Source organism: Pyxicephalus adspersus, chromosome 4 (assembly GCF_032062135.1).
Source record: "Pyxicephalus adspersus chromosome 4, UCB_Pads_2.0, whole genome shotgun sequence".
In the NCBI taxonomy this organism is placed as follows: Eukaryota; Metazoa; Chordata; class Amphibia; order Anura; family Pyxicephalidae; genus Pyxicephalus; species Pyxicephalus adspersus.
In genome coordinates, this window is record NC_092861.1 from 130,574,217 (window position 1) to 130,593,507 (window position 19,291).

Genomic DNA, 19,291 nt, shown 5'->3' on the forward strand with positions numbered 1-19,291 from the left:
TTGAAACCTTTTACATTCACAGCACAAAAATAACAATCATTATGATGATTTTTGGGCTCTCACCATACCATAGGTACACCAAACTTCAAACTTTTCAGTTTTCCATTTTTCCACTGACTTAGACACTCTACACAAGTTTTGTATACCATATGGGGAGCCCAATACTCATCTCAGACCCCCAGTTTTAGACCAAAATATGCAAGATATGCTTGTTTCATTCTGTAATGTTTCTTCTCTGTTTTTCCTGAGAATATTCACCACAAATGTAGCAAAACACATTAGGGTCATTTAAACAACTTCTTCTTGAGGAACTCAATAAAGTGTATGAATAAAAAGAAGGCAAATGAAAGTTTCATGAAAATAATGCTTCACCTAATATGTAAAATGCAAAACATCGGTGTAAATAAAGATTGATAATAATATGCTGTGATAACATTTGTTGTGGGTAAAATCGTCTATTATGATTTCTGTATCACAAAAACTAGAGCCAATTTAATGAAGCTGATGTCATTTCTGGATTCACCAGACCTGAAATACACTAAATTTATTATACTAAAAATCCTTGGATTTTTTGTTGAGCTGTGTTATATATATATATTATATATAAAGTATCAGCAACCTTTTTAATTTTACATACATTGTATATGTCTGATTAAAGTAGGTATCATTTGAGCAGTGCTGGATTTCCATAATGGTGGCCTCCAGGATTTTAAATTAAGTACCTAATGCAGCTTTTCTAAACCTTTTTATCCCCATAATATTTTCAGGTGAACCCCTACTAAAGACAATTTTTTGGAGTCAATTGGAAAAATACCCATTGAAATAAAATGTCCACCTAATATTAGTAGCTAAAATAACACGATTACAGATACCTAAAAACATCATTGGTGCCATGCAGTTGGAGCTATCAAATTGTGTTGGCCCAAGAACTATGTTGGCATCATTATATTGAATAATAATTGGTCACAGTTTAAGAAACTCTGAGTAACCTTTGGAGGAACCCTGGTTGGGAATGTTTGGCCTGATGAGTCAGTGACTTGGAACAAACATACAGCTAGGGAGGTATGAAAACATCTTTAGTTCTGTCTGTCCATGAAGGTTCTCATTTATTCAGGTTATGGTACAAAGAGTAGCAGTTAGTGACATCTAGAATAGAATTGTTTTGTAATGCTCAAGATGTTTCACTGCTCATCAAAGAACTAGGGAAGCTATTTAAATTAGTGAAATTTCTTCAACATCAATGTAATTAGCTACTACTAACTGTACTTCTGTCTGTTCATGTTTGTTCCAGGTAAGATATTTACAAGGTAGGGAAAAAGGACTGGGATGGCATTTAGCATTTAGCAGACTATTTAACCCTAAATATTTTTTCTCCATAAAGTTTTTCCAAAGGGATATTCTAGCTACAGTGGACCTATAAATAAAATCCTTTGTCAATTGTCTTGTTGGCTGACAATTAGGGGCCCCATTCATATTAAATTCAGGCTTTTTGTGTCCATGATATTAGGGTCCTCCTGTTCCACTCCGACCTGTTTATGCTGCTGCCATTATCCTGCATAAATTTGTAAAAAACTGGATTGCACAGGAATAACTTTGTGTTTATATGCTAGTAAGTATTTTACCAAGATTCTTCTATTCTATCTCCTATTGCAGAATTCTTCTCCTTAAAGCTCCACATCATGTAATAATTTCTCTAATGTTTCACTAAATATAATTCTTCCTCCATCACCCCTACTGCTTGGTGAAGAGGAAAAGGAGGCCAGGACTAAGTACTACCATCATTAGTCATCCAACCACAGACCAAGGGTATAAAGCATGTGGTGACAACAGCAAATTAAATTTAGAATTATTTATAGGGCCTGATTTATTAAAGCTTTCTAAGACTGGAAAAGATAGATTATCATGGGAGAACCTGGGTGATCCAGCAAACCTGGAATGGAGCTGAATCAAGATTGAATACATTTGCTGGAACACCTAGGTTCTCCCATTATACTCTCAGTCTTGGAGAGCTTTAATAAATAATTGGCTTCCCCCTAATGTGTGTTAATGACCTATATGACTAGGGTAGAGTGACTTGTGAGTCTGTTTAACTGTTTAACTTTCTCAGTATATATATGAAAGGTAAAGGGTGGGGTTTCTGTTGCTTATTAACATTTAATAGTTAAAATAAAAATTAAATGAAAGTTAAGAACTTAGAGCTAATACATACAATTGCAAAAGAATACATATGGTACTTGAGATTCTTCTCTAGGACACCATTCTTCTAGGTTTTTAACTATTGGGATTATTTACTAAGGACATTTTAAAGGGTTCATTTACTTAGCTTATTGAATAAGGTGAAGCTTTCCTGGCTTCAGCTATCCAATCATGTGCAAGTAAAAATCATAATTGTTTCTTATTATGACCAAGTGTTTTTTTCAAAGTGAACTTCCCTGCATTCACCAAGCTAAGAGAATTATCCCTTGTAGATTATTAATTCAATAATTCAGTAAGTGAATTGCCTAAACTTCCTTAGTAAATCTAAAACTTCATTGATTCTAAAATGATTAGTGGCAAAAGAACATTTATCTGTTATGATATCTGATTTAAATAATCATAAAAATACATTATTGTAAGAGGGAAAACAGAGATTTATTGCTCACGTGAAGAATAAAATTAACGGTATCAAGCATTATTAATAAAATATGTTTTTTATATTTTAGTTTTTTACAAAGGTAAGCAGCATGTGGCTCAGTTGTTAGCACTATGGCCTTTGCAGCGCTAGCTTCCAGGGTCAAATCATGGCCAGGACACTATCTGCATGGAGTTTGCAGGTTCTCCCAGTGTTTGTGTGGGTTTCCTTCCAAAAAAAACATGCAGTTAGGTTAATTGGCTTCCCCCCAAAAAATTGACCTGAGATTGTATTAAAGATTAACATACATAAAATATTTTAACATATGACTATATTAGGGACATTAGATTGTGAGCCCCTTTGAAGGACAACTAGTGACATGACTATAGACTTTATAAATTGCTGTGTAATATGTCAGCGCTATATAAATAATGTAAAATAATAGTTATCTGCACAGTATGGTGCAGTATTCTGCTACTTGAGTAGTATTGGTTTTGCTAAGATGTGTTAGTTTATAGGAATTTGGAAAAAGACAATGAACTATTTGCCCCTCGAAACAATCAAATTCTAACTAAATATATCTGTATAATATAATTGATAACAGAAGTCTCAACACGCCATGACAGAAATGAGCTAGCTGTGAATAAAGGAGGAATGAGGGGCGGCATGAGGGAGTGCAGCCCAAAAATAACTAAGAAGTCTTCATGTATTACTCTAACATTGGTGGGGTATGGAATGAAAATGTTCTATAATCCAGGAGTGATCCTAATAACCCTTAGGAAATTGGGGGTGAGGGTGTAGGGATATATATAATACCTATTGGGGGTTGTAGTAAAGTGTTCTAGAAGACAGTCTGTGGTTATGTTAGGGGGGTCCAAGGCTAAGGAGGGGCATGTAACATTAAAATCATCAGTCAGGCTTCCAGATGCATGCATGGATTAAGAACTGATAGTCCTGCTTTTTGCTTTATAGTATTTCAGAATGGTGTTGTACCAGAACTTTTACTTTACATAAAAGAGTAGACTATCATTTTGTGTAAGGTAAAAACTATTTTTTTTTTTTTTTTTTTTTTTTTTGAGGGGGGGGGTTGTTAAAGGGTGTGGCCCTTTTTTTCAGAATGGGAGCACAGAGCCTCCTGGGATACCCTTGTTCCACATTCCAGCAGATTTTTTACTGATCGGACATGCACAGAAGGAACTTTATAATAAATGGAGTGATGTTAATCTCATGCATGGACAGATCGGCACTCTTTTTTTCCCATTTACAGCAGGCTATGTCACCGATCTCACGTTTGTGCAGTGTGAGATTGGGTGAGATTGGGTGGCCAAGGATGAATAAACAGGATGGCAGGACAGCACGGGACCCAATCTAGGAAAGTTCCAGAGGGATCGAGGGATCTGCGGAAGTAAAGGTGAGTATATTTTTCTTAAGTTTAGTTCTGCTTTAAAGGTATCCTATAAGGCAGCGGTCCCCAACCTGCAAGAAAAGTTTGGTGGTCTGTGGCTCTGGCCAATGTACTCCCCAGCGGGGTCAGTAGAAGGATCCAGCTTGGGGAGGCGCACTGGCCGGAGCCGCGGATCATGTCCAAAAGGTTGAGGACCACTGCTATAAGGTTTATCTGGGTTATCTTAGTGGAGCACAAATAGGCATGTTCAGTAAGACATAAGAAAAGTGCACATGTAAGTGAACTACATCAATCATTTGACGATCATTCCTCAGTGATCATAGGAAAGAGAAATCTGCTTGGCTGCTAAAGGTTATTACATTTTGTATGTCATCATTGCTCTTTGACTATCTTATAAAAGAAACCTAACAATGTTGAATACTAAAGAAAGGCTGACATAACATGCTTGTATGCTTTTCATGACTTTTTGTGTGTTCCTGAAATTTGAGGGCTATCTTAAGTGCACTTTAAGGGAAACCCCCAATGAGAAAAATATGTAGTCAGGTATAATTAGCTTCTGATTGTTTGGCTTTTCTGTAGCTTCAATATACTCATAGTCAATGACCTACAACAAGCATGCAGCAAATAAAATCCAAGGTAATTTTCTAATTCAATAAATATAGTCCAAACCCACAACAGCTTTGCCACTTTTCCGCTACAACATGACAGCTACTTAATAATATCTAAAATTCTGGTTATAACATTTCATTAGATAGCACCTTAAAACTATAGCATGTTATTTAATTTAGTAAACATGACCTGTAAAGTGTACCTGCAGCCTCTACACCATTGATATATCACTTTTCATCATCTCAGCATTTATAGTAATTATCTGCTGGCTTCACCAAGAATAATACCGTTGTTTATTCTCCTTTGTGATAAAACATAGAAGATGCTTAATGGCAAGGAGGTGATGGTAGGAACCAATTATTTTTAAAAGAGCGCAGAGCTCAGGAAGATTGATCATACATTATTAATTAAATCTTAATACTTTTTTTAAGGCTCAATAATTCCAAGACTTGTAAACAGTTTACAGCATTTTTGTGGTATGAATTAATTTATTATATTATAAAATGCTTACTGTTTATGTTTTAAAAATGAAATGCCAACCAGTGTATAGCTACAGACATAGCACTGCCGGATGTTAATGGTTTAAACAGATATTACCAGAATGGGCCTGATTTAATAAAGCTCTCCAAGGCTGGAGAGGATTCCTTTTTTTATCAGTAAAGCTGGGTGATCCAGCAAATCTGGAAGGAATTTCTTCAAAGTCATTTGCTATTTGTTAGCAAATGTTTTAAATCATGGACCAGATCCCTTTCAGGTTTGCTGGATCACCCACCCAGCCTTGGAGAGCTTTATTAAATCAGGCCTAATTCGTCTAATTTGGATAAAGTCAAATTAGCCGAAGCGAAACAAACAGTATTGTCAAAAATTCCACTGTGATGACTAGCAAAATTTTGACTATCTTCTGCTTCTGCTTTGATTTAGCCATTGACTTTTACTATTAGTATAAATAGATATACAATATATTACAACAGAAACCTATGTGTATTTTATCTACTGTGTCCATGGGTAGGAAACCTTCTAAAATCATAGAATTACATCAATGTGACTGATATACGATGCTGGGTTACATCTTGGGATTAGTGTTTTTCTTAGAATAAAGACATAACTAGGCACCGAGCTGGTGCCAAATCTTAATATTGTCAGGGGGAGAGGGGCGGCATTGATCAGCAGCACTGAGAATATTGCAGTATAAACTGTGTGCAGAATTGTGTGATTTTTTTGTATTAAGGGCTATAAGATGAGACTAGGTAAATTATAGATAACATTGTCTTATTTTATATTTTATATATTTTAGACTTACCTCTTGTACTGCCTATACCACTGATTTGTTCAATAGTGAGGAAAATATAAATTTGATGATTTTACAATCTTCAAATGTCCAAAAAGTCATATTTTAATGTATGAAATATTCCCATTTAACGTTTTTGCCTAATTTCTTTGTGACAAGGAATCTAATTTACAGAAACTGGTGCTCTCGCATACTTGGTATCTGTGCCCATCCCTATAATCAACCCCACATGTTTCCATGACTTTTTTTTCAGAAATACACCACAATATTGGGATTCATAGGGGGAAATACACATAATCGTTTTTAAGGGGTTCTGATGGCATGCAGGTACAGTTCTTGGGCAGTCATTGAATCTGTAAATTTTGGACAATCAAAAAAGATTGATGTATATTTTATTCATATATGAATGTTTTGTAACATGAATTGTTATTGAAATGTTAGATCTCCTCCTCCTGAGGAAGCAGACTTAGACTCCGTGAAACACTTAGAGTGGAATACCTCGCTTTAGAGAGTTTCCAGAAGGAGAGCTATAGTGTTGCTAATAATGTTTTTATATTTTTTGTTGTAAAGTATTTTAACCGCCTTGATGCTATTCCTGAGTGAGGCTCGGGTTGAATTTTACATACAAAAAAAGGTAAACCCGAGCCACACTCGGGGTGAAAAAAAAAAACTATCTGCTCCCCTCGATCCAGCAGCGACCTCCAGTGATTCCTGGCCTGCTTCTGCACCACATCCCTGGTGTGATCGGTGTGATGCGCGAAGTGTCGGTACGCCAGGGAGGCGTGGCTTGGCGGGAAATTTAAAAGCAGATTACATTGTAATCTGCTTTTAAAACATTGATCACAGTAAAAAAAGTTATAAAAAATAAATCCAAATAATAAATAATAAATCAAAAAATTTATTTTATTATTGTACCTTTGATTACACAAATTAAAAAAAATTATATGATTTTTAAATTTGTTAATTACGTTTATTTTATTTATAATTTTATGTATGAAATCATTTTTAATTATTTATTATAATATAATTGATTTGTGTTTCAAACTTTGTCATACCTGGGATTTATTTATAAGAATTACAGGCCTAAAATATTGGACAACAAATTTCTACACAAAACAATGTACTGCTTTTGACATAAAAATTCTGATATAGTTAGACTGCCGGGGGGGGGTGGGGGGTAAAATGTGATTCAGAATTAGGTGAGTTCCAGATTTTTTAAATAGAGTTTGAGTTGCTGATTTGGTCTTCAAAGTCCTGTTATCTGGTTAGCTAACCAAAAAAAATTTGTCTGTAGTCTTAAACTTTGGATGTGGCCTGGATAATTATTACTCTGAAGGGGTCTGGAATATATTATATGCAGAATAAACTTCAGTTTCACTTTTTTCTCTTACCATACACTAAATCTATATAACTGACTGGTAATATTACAAGGCATTATAATAAAACCACACAATGAAAGGCTCCCTGCAAAAAATATATTTAAGATTTAACTTGTGTGCAGCCTATACCACAGATCTGTGCAGTAGTAAAGAGAACTAACCAGCTAACTATGCCGAATCCATAACCTCAGGGGGTATTAAATCCCTATTTGTGCACAGTGGTTCTCCCACTGGTCCCTATGTCACCCCAGGATGTAGAAGTGATGTAGGGGCCAGCTGATCAAAGCATTTAATACAAAGTGGGCCCTGAATCAAACACAACTGGAATCATCAGTTTCTGCAGTTTTTTCAGCCAGCAAGTCTTTTTTTCTGCAGCAGATGTCAGTGACATGGGCAGCAAGTAATAAAAGTATTCCATAGTGTCTTTGCAGGAAGCATTTTAGCTTTATGTATATCAACAAAATCACTTTGGATAACACCCAGCACATTCAATCCAAATTGCTCATCACTGCAGATGTTTGCAGCACTCCAGATACACATTTTACCATAAAATGTTCAGTTCCGTGTGCAGCATATAACTTAACTGGTCTAGTGCATAGACATAATGAAAAATGTGGCATTGTTTAAGTATTCATTTGCTATGGGGGGAAGCAAGAGACAAAAGATTGCACCGCTTTAATAGCTGCCTTTTTTCTTACATCCAGCCAGTTTGGGAGCCTGCAGCTTGTGCCTGGATGACTCAAGTGTTCTTGAATTAGTCAGCAATATGACATACGCACCAAAAACGACTTGGCCGCGGGACATAGAATTTCATAGTGCTGCAAAGCAGGGAAGATAAATGCAGTAACAGATTGGGTGCAAATCTCAAAATCGACTTTACATAATGATAAGAATTCTTCTGTAGCAGATACCAGCAGCAACTTTGTGCAATAGTTATTTAACTGCTAGCACCAGGCTGAAATATTGCAATGGTACAAAGCACAAAATTCATTCAACTTCATTTAGTTTAATAGACATAGCATCCAATGCATTGATCTTTGCAAGTATTCCAAGGGTTGGACTGAAGCCTCTGGTTGCAAGACTGTTCTGTAGAATAGAATCCCCTGTATTGAGTACACAAACACAATGGCCCTGATTTGGTAAAACTCTCCAGGGCTGGAGAGGATACACTTTACTTTACTAATAGCAAAAGTCAAGGCAGAAGCAGAAGATAATCACAAATTTGCTAGAGATCACTTTCACAAATGGGACTTTTGACAATACTGTTTGTTTCACTTCGGCTAATTTGACTTTATCCAAATTAGACAAATTGGGCCTGATTTAATAACACTCTCCAAGGCTGGAAAGGATGCACTTTAATCAGTAAAGCTGGATAATCCAGCAGCCCTGGAATGGATCTGGTCCAGGATTGAAAACATTTGCTAACTGGATCAGCCAGCTTCATGGATGAAAGTGTATCCTCTCCAACCTTGGAGAGCTTTACCAAATCAGGCCCAATAATTTTAGTTGCTTTTGAGCTGATTGAGCTTGCTTCTGAGTTGCTTTGAATGACCTCTAGGTGGCAGCATGGTGGGTATTAACATATTTAGGTACAGGTTTGACACAATTGCAGTATTAAAAAAATATTTATTCAAAAAGATATATAATTATATGTTTATAAGTGTATATGTAAATATATAAAGGTTTTTATTCATTGTTAGAATATGAATATAAAAAAAAAGTCATTCACTTGCTTTCTATGTAATGTAAAATTATTTTCTGTAGCTTTATTAGTCAAGTTACCCAATCAATGTATGCTGACTTTGCTATATTTGGACTGGATACTGATCCATAATTGACTTCCTATGATGGAACATTTAAGTTGTCTTAGCTGCTTTGATTTACCTAAATTTCTCTTTTGACTTTTTTGGGGATCCAAATATTGGAATATTTCTAAAGTAGAGAAAGTGATTTTCACAAACATTCACTGGTGCTTTATCAAATATTGTCATTTAAAATACATGCACCAGGAAGATTTAGCTCAACTTAATGATTGGTGAATGTTACTCATTGGGCCCGATTTAATAAAGCTCTCCAAGGCTGGAGAGGATACACTTTGATCAGTGAAGCTGGGTGATCCAAAAAACCTGGAATTAATTTTTTTTAAGTTATTTGCTATTTGCTAGCAAATATTTTAAATCCCGGACCAGATCTGTTCCATGTTTGCTGGATCGCCCAGCTTCACTGATCAAAGTGTATTCTCTCCAGCCTTGGAGAGCTTTATTAAATCAGACCCATCGTATTTTAAATAGACCACATACTATTTATAAAAAATACAACCCAGCCATACCTATATCGGAATATACTCCCCTCTTGCTCTTTACATTAGGGCACACAAAGCTGCACATACATGTCATTATGTAGGAGTTATAATACACTTAATCAGGGCAATGGTGGCAGGGACTTTTGGTCGTGGGCAGGAAAAAAAAACAGCAGTCATGAAGCGCGGTTTCAAACAGAGCAGTGTTTGGTCGTAGGAGGATGTACTGGAAGAGATGTAAATGCTGCCTGTCAGTGAATAAAAGGAGACAAATCTGCAGGAGAGAAGCACACAGCAGTGACTACGGCTTTTACTGAGGGAGCAATACAAGCACAATTAAAGAACGGCATTTGGCTGGGCCTGAATATAAGGCTAAAGCAAAGTATTGTGTCATTTCTATTCAAAGGTAATAGACAGGCATGGGACGTAATTGTGCAAAATAAAGTAAACAACGAGCATGTGCAAATTTTTGAGTGTTATTCTATTAAGGAACGGCAGGTAATTACAGGTCTCATACCTTTTCCCGTAAAAGCTTACATTTCTTTTATAGGAATAGTGTTTGAAGTCTGAATGATAGACTACATGTCTTTCATAGCACTGTGGATTTTTTTCCACTTCTGATTATAAAAGAAAAAAAGAAAATATTTCCATATTTTTAAAGGGGGTGTCCAAAACCTTGTTTTTTTTGTGAGATCTGATATAAGCATGAAGAAAACGTGCAATGAGAGAATATTGGGGTTGCCATTCTTGAGAAGCCCAGTCTCCTGGCTGACATGTTTATTACTTTCTAGGGCAATGACCTGGAAAAATTATGCAGAATAGAATTCTCAGTTTACTCTGACATTGTACTGTGCTGTGTAATATGCTGGCGCTATATAAATACAGGATAATAACAATAATATTACATGCCTGTTTCATGTAAGTGACTCTAAAAATTATTAAATATATTCTGAACTGTATAATATTACACGGTATTTATATAGCACTGACATAATGAGTAGCACTTTACAAAGTCCATAGTCATGTCACTATCTGTCCCTCAAATTCCCTGTCAAATTCCCATGTCACTATCTGTCCCTCAATTCGGAGCCCCGAATCTAATGTCCCTATAATAGTTAAATGTCATTAACAGGGTCTAATTTGGGGAAAGCTTAACTGCACGTTTTTTGGATGTGGGTGGAAACAGAAGTATCCTAAAAGGAGGAAACCTACGCAAACACAGGGAGAACCTGCAAACTCCATGTAGATAGTGTCCTGGCTGAGATCTGAACCTGGGGCCCAGTGCTGAAAAGACTAATTCCATCGTGCTGCAGAATGTAAAAGAACTATTCACCTGTATTGCATGTAGGCTCCCTGCAGTTTTTCCCCAATAATGACCTACCATGCCTTGTTCTGCACGTGTCATTGTGTGTGTGGGGTAATCTTGGTAGCATTAGAACTTTGCTTGTTTATGTCAGAATGACACTCCTGATGATTATTGGGGATGATATTCATAAAGTAGATGAAAAGGCGCAGAAAATATGGATTCATTGCCCTCAGGTTCAGCTTTCTTTCCAATATGGAGAACAGTGGTAAGTACAATAATTACATCACTGAATCCTCATCATCTACAAATCAGATTAAAACAGCCCATATACAGTAGAATCCCAGTTATACGGAACTCAGATAACCGAAATACTGAGTTCGGGATAACCGGGGTTCTATGGCAATCAAGAAAGCGGAGCTGATTGCTCCACTCCATGATTGGCTGAGGAAAGGGAAACCCTGGTGATGCTTAAAACCATAGGTCATAAGGCTTTCCCTTTTCTCAGTCATTCAGCACTAGAGGTGAATGAGGTCAAGTCTCCCCATTCAAGCTGTGGCATGTGTTTTGCAAACGACACATGCCATAGCTCCTCTAGGGCTGCCGGAGCAATCAAGAAAGCAGAGCTGTCAGCATAGAAGAGCTCTGCTGTTTGCTCTGCTCCTCTGATCGCTCGAGAAAATGGAAAGGTGACCGGGGACAAGTCTCCCCATTCAAGTCTAATGCTGAATGGCTGGGTAAAGAAAACCTTATATATCTAGAAACTACAATTATCTGGGATCAGCCATTCCCTGTGGGTCCTGGATAACAGAGGTTCTACTGTTTATATATATTTCTGAAATTTATATATTTATATATATATATATTCCTGAAATAATATGATTTAAAGAACTGAAATCCACAGAAAGAAAGGAGCTAGCCTGGGACAGCAAGGGGGCTAGATGATTCTGGGCTTCCCCCAGCTAGGAAATCAGCCAAAATATATATGACTTTTGATAAGATAAACAAAATCCTCTGCTCAAGGTTAAGTGTTGCAAGTTTATTTAGAAGAAAAACTTTCAAAGTAAAAGAGTGGAGAGATTAACATGTGTGGAATCCATCATGGCAGGTTGCAGAGGACCTATCTTGATAGCCATATTGAACACCTATTTAAGCTACAATTCTGGAAAAAAAATGCCATCAAGACATTCCCAGAAATAAACATCTGACATAAAAAAATCATTGACAAATTTCACAGTGTGCAGTCAAATCAGAAAGGAGTCAGTACAATCACCTTGACATTCCATTCCAGTTTCTGCGCCCTTGATCACTAATATGAATATGTTGGACATCCCACTCTAAAACCATGAGTGTTAATATGAAGTTAATTTAAGCCCAATATGAAGTTCTGGGAAACCTCTCACATTTTAGAGTGTGTCTGTGGGAATTTGTGCTCATTCATCCAAAAGGGCATTTGTGAGCCCCGGTACTCTTTTTAGACGAGAAGACTTGTTTTGCAATCAGTGTTCTAATGATATAATTTACTGTGAATTACCATAACATGGCAGAGTGAAGGAACCTTTAATGTTTTAATTTGTGTTTACCGCTGTGTATTTCTGTGCTGTCTGACCAGCTTTTTCCTTCCGCCTTTGATACTTTGCTTCTCCAAGACTTTTTCTTGTATGCATTTGAAATACAACAATTTTACTTCCCAAAGCTTTAACCTTACCATAGTTTTTTGCATCTCATATCACATTTCACAACCTTAAAGGCTGTTTCCAGATTCTCTTTGAATTATAATATCAAAGGATGACTCAAAGTACAAAAGTAAAAAACATCACTGAATTTCTAAAGCTTTTGAAAAAGCATTGAATCTATACTTTAATCTGAAGATTACTTCCATTGAATTTTATAAAACTCAGTAATGGGACTCTGTGTGCTGAAAACTGCAGCCTCTTGTCACATGATTCTTTAGTACTTCTTTTTATATGTGTTACCAGTAACATAAGAGAGGGTGGTGTTTAACCAGGAAATACACCGGGCTGCATTTTGCACATGGTTCAATTCATAGCTGTTCAGAAGATGATGATATTGGCAGCTGCAGGGAGTTATCCGGTAATGGCAAAGTAAGGTTTGAAGGCTCTCAGCAGGAAGGCTATTCTCTTGGGTCAGTTTAATGACAAACATATTTTAATAAATCTGTATTTGGTTTGCATAATAAATTCCATTTCAAATTGACAGTGTGATGTTACATATATTCACATAACTACCGCACCAATAGGCAATTGTACTTTGGTTCCTGGTCTGCAGGGCCTTCCGTTCCTGCTCAGTAGTTCTGCCCCCGTATATTGTAGCACTGATCAATGCAGACTGCAGATAAGCTGAATGTGCACAGTGCAGGTAGAGGTATGAGAGTATATTTATAATGTATCTATGGATATTTTTATAGAGCTTCTTTATTCTTTTGCAATCTTTCTTGTTCTATGTCAGTGCTATATCTTCTCAGCCTGACATTCCCCTCTGCCTCATTAGCCTTATGCATGCAACTTTATATTTCATGTAACTTTTTATTTCTGTCAGCTAGAAAAAAAACTGCAGGCTTATGTATTAATTATCTGTAACAATGCTGTGTAATTTATAAAGACATTCCGCTACTTCCAGTGCTACAATGCATGTTCTGCAAGAGATAGAAGGACCAAGGAAATTGTGCGAGTTTACATATATGTACCATCTGTATATAGAATGTCTTTTATAAAGGCTTAACAAGATCAAGTCGATTTGGTATGTTTTGGAGGAGTAACCTTGGTACATTAGGTCCATGAGAGCCATCAGAGTCCATCCTGTGGCATTTCATTTGTGGGTAAACCATGATTTTCTTAATTACCATCTTGTGTATGGTCTGTCTAATAAATAACGAGACTGTGTTTCTATCTCTTTTTTTATTATTTTTTTTTTTCAGCGATCAGTACAAAATATACAAAAAAAAGAAATAACCAGACAGTGTAGTAACAGATCACTGAAGATCCTTTTTTGGTAAACTTGTATTGGGATAAGGAATAGGGATGAGCGAGCAAATTTATTAAATTCAGTCTCACGGTGAATTGGGCCATTTTTACTTACCAAACATGTAGGTGAGAACAGCCTTTGTAAATGCGGCCAGCGAGACCAAATTTTTGGGACCTGCAAGACCAATCAGGGGAGCGGAGCTGTTATCTCCGCTCCCCCGATTGCCCTTGCAGCCCTTTACTAGTTGTATGTGATTTTGGATAGAGTTTCTCTATCCAAGAACACAGGAGTCCTGTGTTCCTGGATAGATAAACTCTATCCAGGAACACATACTACAGGGCGGCAACAGCAAACAGGGGAGTGGAGCAGCTCTGTTCCCCTGATTGCTGTTGTGGCCTTTTACTAGTACTATGTGTTCCTGGACCGAGTTTCTCTATCCAGGAACAGTGTGAGTCCCGCCGACTGCTCATAAATGAATGCCCACCCACGACTGCGTTCATTCATAATTGCAAGCCGCATGACTCACTCTGAGAGGAGGATTACGTCGGCTGCATTTATAAATGGAGCCATGAGGATCCCACTGTCAGTGAGCGATCCCTGGGCACTACACTACATTACTGGACTCGCCAAATTTTGTGGACCCATCAGAACTTCAAGGAAATTTTCGTGACAGTGCCAGAGGCATTCTCGCTCATCCCTAATAATGAAGGAAAAAAGGAGGAAGGGGGATACATAGAGGGTATGGGATTTGGAGAAAGAGGGAGGAAGGTAAAAAAGGTCAGGAACAGGAATAGGGAAAGGGGGGGGGGGCATTACCATCATTACCACATCCAATTTACAAAAAGAATAGGTTCCCGAACATTGACATATATAGAGGCAAGTATAGTAGTCAACACAGTACTTCTTCACCATTGGTGCGCATTAAAGATAAATATTCCGGAGTGTACTGAATCCAAAAGAACTACGTCTACTTAAATTTCTCTGTTCTCCCATCCCGTGATGATCAGATCCTCCATGAACATAATGTCATTCACTCTGCTAAAGCAATGAGACAATGCGCCTGATTTATTAAAGCTCTCCAAAGCTAGAGAGGATACAATTTCATCAATGAAGCTGGGTGATCCAGCAAACCTAGAATAGATTTCTTCAAAGTCGTTTGCTATTTGCTAGCAGATGTTTAAATCCTGGACCAGATCCATTCCAGAGTTGCTGGATAACCCAACTTCACTGATGAAAGTGTATACTCTTCAGTCTTGGAGAGCTTTAATAAATCAGAGCCATTGTCTTTGCCTCATTACTTTGTATTCTTCTTACTTATGAAGCAACAAATGAAGTTCTGCAATTTCTACTTTATTCAATAAAATGTGAAATAAAACACAACCAGAAGATTGGGTTGCTTTATAAAAAGATGAAAGTAGGTAGCCAATGTATAGGGATCTATTTAATAAAATATCTTAAATGCTTAAGCTTGCCATTTATTCAGCCTTCCTGTTCTGAGCTAAAAAGTTTGATTCAACCTGTAATTTAGCAAATATATCCACGCTTCTCTGACCCCCCAGAGGGGCATAATAATTGCACAGCAGCTACTGTGTGTAACATGGAATTATTCTGAATAGCCTGCATCCACTATTCTGAATGAAAGTAAGGCTGGAAATCTAGAATGAAGAATACTCTTTTCATACCTTGCTTCCTATGGGTTTCCTTTTAATATCAGTGTTGAATGATTCCTTAAAATTAGTGTTGTGTAGAAGCGGATGTTAAATCACATTTTGGTTTATACATACAAAGTGACAGACAATATAAAACCCTTGACATAATTTGCAAATGTTGCCTTATTTGGACAAAACTAATCCACTAAAGCTAAAAACATGAACTGGCCAGTAAACTGTTTATAATATACCTTTAAAGCAATAGTCTGGGCAAAAATCATTTTACTTTATATAGTCCTAATAAATAAATAATGCATTCATTTTCATTCAATAAATTATTAATTGGGAAGGTTTCATGCTGTTGTTTATGCCAGTTTTGGCAAGTGGGCTAAAATTCTGGAAAGGGGCTGACAACACTGCAATATAGTTGCTGAAATTCTATCAATGTTGTCGCCATCTCCTTGCAGCATCTCTTATAGGACTAAAATTATACATAGTTAGGCCAATGCTTCATATGACGTCTCTGGGAATCACCTGTATAAGGAAATGGCATGGCAGTTCATATGAGTATATACCTTTATCAATATGCTGGGAATAAATGACCAGTGTGATCAGGTGACCACTTAGAAAAAAGAACTTGGCAAACTCCACAATCCCATTCTTTTGCCAATGAGCCTTTCCATGAACTAAATAAAGCTGAAGCACCATCATGGCTGCCATCTTTCCCATAATCCCATGCCTTAGGTTTTGGGTAACTGGTATTAGTTTATGTTCAATCATTTTTATTGATTTTTGTAATTTAAAAAAAAACAAAAAACATTTAACAAATACACATTTATATAAATCCACAGAATAAAGGATAATAATTGCGATAAGTTCCATACAATAACAATGACATCGTATATATACATATAAGGGTAACATTAACCGTTCTGTGTAGCATAATTCATTTCACTAAACAAAGACCATTTCCTATCCTTTGAGTGTATAAAACAAATAAACTACCTGTAAAACATAATGCAAAAATTGGGGGATAAACAACCCAAATAGAAGAGCAAAAATCTTACACTAACCATAGTGAGTGCAGAGCAGAGCATTACCAACCAGATAACGTTGTTAGGGGTATGGATGGATATTGTGGCTATGGCTCCCAAATTTGACATGAACTAGTCATGAGTATCAGACAAAATACTTGTTAATTTTTCATTTACTAAAATGGTATTCGTACAGGATTTAACCTTGTAAAAAGGTAAAGACTGCATTTTCCAATGGTGTGCTATTACTTGTTTTGCCGCAAGCAAGAAATGGCTAACCAGCTTGAAGTGTCTGTTGGTAATATTAAAAGGTTTAGAGTGCAGCAAGGCAACCCAAGGATCCTTTGGGAGAAATAGTTGAAACATACTATCCAAAAACTTGAATACTCTGCTCCAAAACCTGTTTACAAAGAGGCATTTCCACTATTTATGCACTCCTGTGCCCTCTTCCATACAGCCTCTAAAACAAAGACCAGAGCCTTGATTCATGCAATGTTTGAGGCAAGAGGAATCCATATACCAGCGCATCATAACCTTATAAACTGATTCCATATGGTCACATTCCTGGAGCACCCCGTCATCCTTGACCAAGTGCGGAACCACTTTTCAGTGGGCTGAGAACCACCCAGATCTTTCTCCCATTGAGAAACATATTTATGTACATGTGGGTTAGATATATTAACAAGCTCTAAAAGGATTGAAATCAGTTTCCTAGTTAAAGGGATTCTTAAGCAAATCCGTTCAAGCTGTGACAGTTGGAGCGTTATTTTTGTGACTGGTAATAGTTTACGAGGGGGTGCTGAGAAGTTCCTGGCTTTGCCCCCTTCCAAATGAAATAGAAAAATGAGTGTGGAGGCATATGAAAGCCTAATATCTTAGTATGTAACTGTGCAAATATCAGGTCTTTGTGATTCCTAAAACTGTTTCTTCTTTTAGTGAGAAGCTGTGATGGCAGAGGCACAAGCAAGTTTCACATCGTTGGAGTTACGGGCCGTCATGAAGTTTTTGTTTCTCCAGGGAAAGTCAGCAAAGGACATTCACACTGAGTTCACAAACACTGGGGGAGAAGTGTCCTTCCTACAGCACTGTCAAAACCCGGATATCTCGTTTCAAGACTGGGCATTTCACCGTTAAAAATGAGCCCTGCAGTGGGCGCCCCCCAACCTCAACTGACCCGGCAACCTACGATGATGTCCATTATTGAGGACCGGCGAATATCCGCAAAAAAGATAGCCCAGATACTTGACATCTTATGGGAGTGTGTTGGGTTTGTTATCACCACTATCCTAGACATGCACAAGCTTTCAGGGAAGTGGGTGCTGAAACGTTTGAACAGTGATCAGAAGAAGGAACTAGTTTAAGCATCCAAAGCCGTTTTGGCACATTTTGAAGCTGCACAGGACTTTTTGGCTAGGTTAATTATTGAGGATGAAACCTGGCTCCACATCTATTATCTTGGGAACAGTCAAGGAACAGTCAAAGGAATGGTGCCACAGTGGGTTCCCGCGGCCAATAAAGTTCTGAACCCAGAAATCGGCCAAAAAAGTCATGGTGTCCGTTTTCTGGGACAAAGACGGTATTCTGTTTGTGGAGTACCTACCTCAGGGCTCTAGTACCACCGGACAGTACTATGCTAACCTCCTGGACCAGCTGAAGGAGGCAATTAAGATGGAATGCCGTGGAAAGTTGACCAAAGGGATCTTTTTGTTTGCAGGACAATGCACCTGTGCACATGTCCAATATTGTGGCTGCCGAATTGAACACCCTGGGTTTCCAATTGGTCCACCAATCCCCCCTACTCACCTGACCTGGCCCCTTCGGACTAAAATCTGTTCCCAATTTGAAAAAACACCTGAAGGGGCAAGGTTTTGAGGACATTTCTGACGTCAAAGATGCTGCTGGGAGCTGGTTTGCGTTCCAACCAAATGACTTTTATTTGAACAGTCTACAAAAGCTGCAACTACGCTGCACCAAGTGCATCAGTCTCAGGGGGGAATATGTTGAATAAATGTGTTATTTCATAACTCTGGCTTTCTGGTCAAAGCCAGGAACTTCTCAGCCCCCCTCATATTAGTGGGTGCAAACTTTTATTTCTACTCAATGAACAAGTACAGAACCCTCCACTGACCTGGTACAAGATTTCCTCTCTTGTGCATCAAATGCACATTTATAAAAACTGCAGTTAGTAGAATCCATTTCTATCTGACTCCAACTCAAGAGGCTTCTTACACTGCATTTGTTTTATGTTTGGTTTGTCAATGTCTTCAAGTAATGGAAAGCAGGACACTGAAGAAATGTAAATCTGTATTCTGCAATCATTCTTCTTGAATAACAAGACACATATTCAAACAGAAACAAAATAGGCATCACTGGTGTGGAACTAACAATATAAATATACAGTACGATATGTCATTGTACTACTTGCATGATCATAACTAACAATGGACGGAACACATGTCTGAGCTTCATGACAATGTCAGTTGCATATTCTGACTACTTTGGACCTGATTTATCCTGAGTTGTTCTTGAGTTCTCTAAGGTTCAAGGTCCTGGAATGGATTTCTTAAATATCATTTGCTATTATTTGGCAAATGTTTTGAACCCTTCACCAGGTCCATTCAAGGTTGCTGGATCACCAAGGTTCCTCCATGCTGGTCTATCTGCTCCAGTCTTGGAGAGCTTTAATATGTCAGGCCCTTTATGAGGGATAAAGAGTTGATTTAATAAAG